The sequence below is a fragment of the Dermacentor andersoni genome, chromosome 6 (genome assembly GCF_023375885.2).
Source record: "Dermacentor andersoni chromosome 6, qqDerAnde1_hic_scaffold, whole genome shotgun sequence".
Classification (NCBI taxonomy): Eukaryota; Metazoa; Arthropoda; class Arachnida; order Ixodida; family Ixodidae; genus Dermacentor; species Dermacentor andersoni.
In genome coordinates this window covers 131,334,096-131,340,164 of record NC_092819.1, presented here as the reverse complement: position 1 = coordinate 131,340,164, position 6,069 = coordinate 131,334,096, and the positions used below count along the sequence as shown (strand labels likewise).

Here is a 6,069-nt window from a genome sequence, read left to right as displayed (position 1 = left end):
GGTCACTAACAGTTACGGACTGGATTCCAAGGGAAGGGAAGCGTAGCAGGGGGCGGCAGAAAGTTAGGTGGGCGCATGACATTAAGACGTTTGCAGGGACAACATGGCCACAATTAGTACATGACCGGGGTAGTTGGAGAAGTATGGGAGAGGCCTTTGCCCTGCAGTGGGCATAACTAGGCTGATGATGATGATCACCGGAAATAAGAAAGCTGACCGACTAGGTTCCACTTATGCTCAGAATGTGTGACTGAATGGAAATTTGGTAAGAAGCCAACAACCACTGACACCAAGGACAACATAGGGGAAATTACTTGTGCTTAATAAATGAAATAAAGAAACGGTAAATTAATGGAAATGAAAGTGGATGAAAAAGCAACTTGCCGCAGGTGGAGACCGAACCCAGAACCTTCGCATTTTGCGTGCGATGCTCTACCAATTGAGCTACCGCGGCGCCGTTTCCCCATCCACTTTCCGGGGAAACGGCGCCGCGGTAGCTCAATTGGTAGAGCATCGCACGCAAAATGCGAAGGTTGTGGGTTCGGTCTCCACCTGCGGCAAGTTGTTTTTTCATCCACTTTCATTTCCATTCTTTACCGTTTCTTTATTTCATTTATTAAACACAAGTAATTTCCCCTATTTTGTCCTTGGTGTCAGTGTTTGTTGGCTTATTTTGATATGACTAATAAAAAAATCTGGCCCCTCGGTTAATCCCCTTCCTTCTCGTTTATTGCCCGGAAACTTAGAGTGACGTGGAGCTACACACAGCTAGGCAAAGAACAAGATAGCTTGCATCTACAGTGCGGAAATGAACCCGGAAAAAACGGTAAAAGAAGTAGCGGCAAGAATAAACTTACGCCTCTCAAGCAAGAAAACATTGGAAACATTGGTTTCTCATTCACGCGATCCAGAGACTGCCATCTGGGAGCGGCTGCGGCCATACAGTTTCGTACAATATTTACTAGAGGGAACTCTGGCGCTAGTGTCTATAGACTGGAGCTGCAATGGGGGCGGTTCAGCAAGCATGGGAATTATGGGAAGTGCATGGATTTCCCTAAACTTGGTCGTTTTGGCTTCATACTGCTTCGTGATTTTGTAAACTCCTCATTTTCAAGAAAATTGTCCGACGGCCACATTCGAACACAGAACATCTAGCACAGAAGCCTGACATTGAAACCACGGACGCATGGATCGACAAGCCCCATAAAATGCTTTTATGAATTGATCGCTGGCCAACCAGTTCCTTGAGCGCTTGGCGCATTTTGGTATGTCCACCTCGACAAGCTAAACCGTTGCAATTTGTCGCGTTTGTTTATGATCGCAGCACCTGTTTCACTTCGAAAACAGACCCTTTTAATGTTTACAACCGGAGTTCCCGAAACACTTCCCGTTAGGACCCCTGGCCCAACGCAATTTACAGTATCCTATAAATATAGGGAACTCTGCAGCTGGCAACAGTTTTGCTCCAAAGTTAGAATGTTTTAAAAGTTTTTGCTCCTAAGTAGAACACAAAAGCTGCATACATGTGCTGCATGCATACGGCATGTTCCCTATATATATATGAACACATCATATACTACGGAACGTAAACCTTCTTTATCTTCGGCTATTTTGACTGTCAAAAATGCACGACCGGAGGTTTCCTCGGGTCACAAATACACTGCAGCCCCAAACTGCTATAAAATTTATGACAATGAGTGCAATGAAGGCATATAAAGCGCAATAAATAAAGCCGGAAGAACGTCTTAATCCACAAGCACGAAGATGGGATGAAACCATGCACTTTCAACAATCTCATTTTGGCTGAATAATTGCAGCGCCACAGGTCCCTCCACTAATTATTGTAATAAACCCTATGGCTCCGGCAAAACACTATGTCATAGCGCTAATGAGGCACACGATAACTCACGCCGGTACTTCAGGCGAACGTGAGCCTTGGAGGGTCGACGCTACGCTTATCATCAAAGTTGTTATAGTTTTATAAACAAGTGTGGTGAAATGTGTGTTGCTAGAGAGCCTCTCGGGGGAAGGAGGGGGGGGGGGGGGCATTGAACGCTTCAGAGATACAGTGTCTTGATGAGACCCACCAAGTGGTATTGTGTTGGCTCTAACTTAAGCCTTTCCGGTTTTAATTCTTTGCCACGTATTTCTTCACCGTACATATTTGCGTGATTAACAAACTGTAGCATGAGTTGGTAGTTAGTGCTGTCTGAGTCTTTGCGTTCGTATTAGGGCTTTCTTTCGCTTTGCTTGCCTTAACAGCGTGCTATCAGCGCTATTTTACACCCCCACCCCTAAGACGTGACTGCTATCCCCCAAGAGATTTTACCACAAAAAAAAAAAAAGAGAGAAGTGGGCAAAAATAAAAAATAAAAGAAGAGAAATCTCGTGACGACAATCAAAATTGTAGGTAGGCTAGAAAATATGTCTATGCCAAGCAGACGGTCGTCGTCGGGATCCAGCAGTGCAGGGCCTTGAGATTTGGCTGCGGGTGCGGACACCTGTGGAGTGATAGCTGGTGTCCGCGTTCCGGCGCCGTTTGTCGAAAGCGATCGTGCATTTTTTCCCTCATCAATAAAATGTTTATTCCTTCTCTTCCACCTCAATATTACTTTTCGTGTCTCATTTTGGACATATGTAACATTTTGTCTCATATGGACACTCCAGAGGCATTTCTGCCATCGCCGTCGCCGTCGCCGTGAGGTTCCGTCTTAGTGAAAGCGTGTGAGGGTGAGGGTGAGTGAGGGAACGCGGCCCGGATGCGTGCCCTTTTCTGTGGCGTCCGAGGCAAGGGGGTCAGGATAGGAGGAGGGGCATTCTTCTCCGGCGGCTGCCAGGGAGTTTCGATGCCATCCTCGCCCGCCGCTCCGTACAGAGTGGACGCATTGCGGCGTCTACTACGGCGTTGGCCACGCAAATCCCGGAGGCTGTAGTAGACGCCTTTGGCGGACGCCGTAGGAACGCATTACCGACGCTCGTGTGTCTTGCTATGCAATCTGCGACGTGGCCAGAGTGCGCGCCCGCGCGGGCCTCATCTTCAAAGCGATCTGCCATGTTTGCAAAGTGCGCGTATTGCCCGTAGCTTCATATGCGCATTTGGACGTTTCATTCGCTTTGAAGCAACAAATGCATGGAGGTCAATTGGCTCGCGGCTGCTGCCGCGATTCCTAACTCCAGCGTTTTCACAGTTTCCGCTTTCATTGAGCGAGATGTGTTCATTTTTACCTGAGCGCGCGTGATATCGTACTGGTTAATTTAGTTAAAACACGTTCACGGGCTATTTTGTATGAATCCATGATAGAATGGGTAAGCGCGACTGAACAAGGACGTAGAAAGAAGCAGACACGCAAATACAGCATTGTCTCTGTGTGTCTCTTTCTTTCTGTCTTCGTTGAGTCACGCTTACGTATTCTATCATTGTTATTTAGTTAGTAAGCGATTGTCTACAAGTTTATATGGCCGATACAACTACTATCCTTACTTCGTACAGCTATCTACTAATTTGCTATCGCAATCGGTGCTTCGCCTTTCGGACTGAAATGCGAATTTTTCATTGGGATAGCATGTACATGTACGCTCCAAGCGAATTTGCGTCGTCGTCTTCGCGGTGATGTTCCGCATAAAATCGAAATGCGATAACATCGCCGTCGCGCGCCGTGTACCATAGGTGCAAGCGAAAGCTCGGGATGGCTACCCGAGTAAGGTAGATTGATTCCCCTCTGTCTACCAACGTTTGCAAGGGAGGAAGGCGGGGAGGGTATCCGCCATCTTTTAACGTGCACAAGTGGGAAGCGTGAATATGTGCGCTCGCTAGGAGCTGGAAAGAGGGCGTGAAAAGGCAGGTTAGTGCGCATCTCTTACAAACGCTCCGGCGGCTGAACGTGGCTGTGTGCGTCCTATCTTTGAGGCAATCTGCGGTGCTTTCGAAGGCTAGCGGAACTGAGATAGCTCAAGAGTTCGCGTGCGCTGGGTTCTCGCGTGGCTAGTTCGCGTTGAAAAGAGAGGCAGCAAGTTTAGAAAGATTGGTAGTGGCTTAGCTCGGCTATGCCAGGACATACGTAGCGAAATCTAAGGCATAGCATGGTTAGCCTTGGTTAATCTTGATTGCAAGTCCAGGTTAGTCTGGTTGTCTAGTTATGTTGCGTCGTTTAGCCAGTCCTTCGGCGCGCTGTTCGTCTGTTTCCTGGGCGATTCGTTTCCTCTTCATCTCATTCCGATGTCGATTCCAGGCCTCCTCCTGCTTATCAGAATTGTCGCCGTCCATACTGCCGCCTCAACTGTGGTTGCGGCGCACACGATCTCTCCTTTTGAATCCTCCGACATGTTATCGGGCACGCGACGCAGCTGGCGAAGCGAGCAGAGGCGAGCGCAACGACGAAGAACACGGTGTGACGTCATACCAAACGGCAGCAGCCGAAAGGCGCGGCGCTGCGCAGCGGCGGAACACCTGTGGCTCGGTGCTACTACTGGCGCATGCGCAGTAGTGACCAGGGAGCGAGAGAGAGAAATATCCGCGGTGTGGTGCGCGTTGTGACGTCATGTGCCTCCTCTGAGCACCGCAACGGTGAAATAGCGAGTTCGCGGCCAGTAAAACTTTCGCTTTAAAATTTGCTAGCCGCTGATACCACTCTTCCTTACGCCAGCGTTCTGACAGCGAGCGTCGGCGGTCATCGAGTAAGGTGTTTTCGTGTTTGTGTGTTTGCGTGGAAACAGACGAACAGTGCGCCAAACGACTGACTAAACGCCGAAACATAGCTATAGGCAACCAGACTAACCTGGACTTGCAATCAAGGTTAACCAAGGCTAACCATGCTATGCCTTAGCTTTCGCTACGTATGTCCTGGCATAGCCGAGCTAAGCCACAGCCATTTTTACTTTATTAAGTAAGCGAATATTTATGGCAGTTAATGCAGCTCACTAAGCGACTAACCTTACTTAGTATAGTTGTCGCATAATTAGCTGTCGTAATCGATGTATCAACTTTTCGACGAAACTGTGACTTTTTGGTGCACGTTACTACCATGCACTTCAAGGTTTAACAGTAAGCCATGGTCAACACACAACCCATAGCCTGCTTCCGCTTTGCAGCTTTCTTCTCTCCTCGTCCTCGTTTTTCATTTTGTGCCGCTGTGGTGTACGCAACGTAGAAATAAGGAGTGGTCTCCTCCAACATGTGTCCCGCTGCATTACACTACCTTAGGAACCTTTGCCTTTCTTCTAGTAAGAAGCAAACGACACGGCGCTTAAAGAATGGAGAAGAACCATACAGGATAAAGGAGATGACGTAATGGAACCGTCCAGTGCGATGTGGCTTAATAAATTCCGCCGGTGTCCTATTGCTCTCTTTTTGTGCTTTCAAAGAAGCTGTTGCGTGGGAGGTAGAGCGGCCGCGATTATCGCCGGAATGTTAGGGCGATGCCCAGTATGAAGCTGCTGGTACGATCTGATGATGATGGCTGCTACTGAAACCATCATCAAATTGTATTTGCAGTAGCTTTCCTCCTTTAGGGTAGCTCCCAAATGCCATATGCCCGCTCCCCCCTTACCCCCTCCCCGCTTACCCCACCCCATATGTGCGCCCTAGTCTGCTATACGCAGAAATCTCACCACCTTTTAAGTAAAGCAGAAGCTCTTGTGTCGCCTGGGACAGGCAGTGTATACATCAACTGACTTGTGGTAGAAATAGAGACCATTTGCAGATGATCCTTCTATTCCGTCATCTTTGCTTGTTTACCGTTTTCATTTTGCCGACACAGGAGCTACAGGAACAAATCAAATTCATGTCTTTTCGGTCGCCCCTCCAGCCTCCCGTATGGCTGCTCCGGCACGCCGGAGACAGAATCTCGGCTGCGTGGTCTCGGTGGGGGCAGGATTCGAGAAGGTGTGGGGCGATGATACTTCAAAGGATAAATAGGATAAGCGGCGTGGAGGACTTCGCACGTCTCGAAGAAAGCGAATCCAAACGCCGTTCCGGCCTTGTACCGCCTCATTGCTGATCGCCGTAGACGTCTGGTAGAGGCGCATTTGCGTAAAAAGCAAGGAGCATTGAACTGGTGGGCGTCTTGAGCT

The 6,069-nt window shown here is 48.6% G+C and overlaps 2 non-coding genes across 2 annotated transcripts; one reads left to right on the top strand and one right to left on the bottom strand.

Moving 5' to 3' along the window:
- Positions 1-381: 381 nt before the first annotated feature.
- On the bottom strand, positions 382-454 carry TRNAL-CAA (transfer RNA leucine (anticodon CAA)). Its single transcript has one exon. It is a non-coding gene; the product is annotated as a tRNA-Leu (tRNA).
- A 33-nt stretch (positions 455-487) lies between these two features.
- TRNAL-CAA (transfer RNA leucine (anticodon CAA)) lies at positions 488-560 on the top strand. Its single transcript has one exon. It is a non-coding gene; the product is annotated as a tRNA-Leu (tRNA).
- The last annotated feature ends 5,509 nt before the right edge of the window (positions 561-6,069 follow it).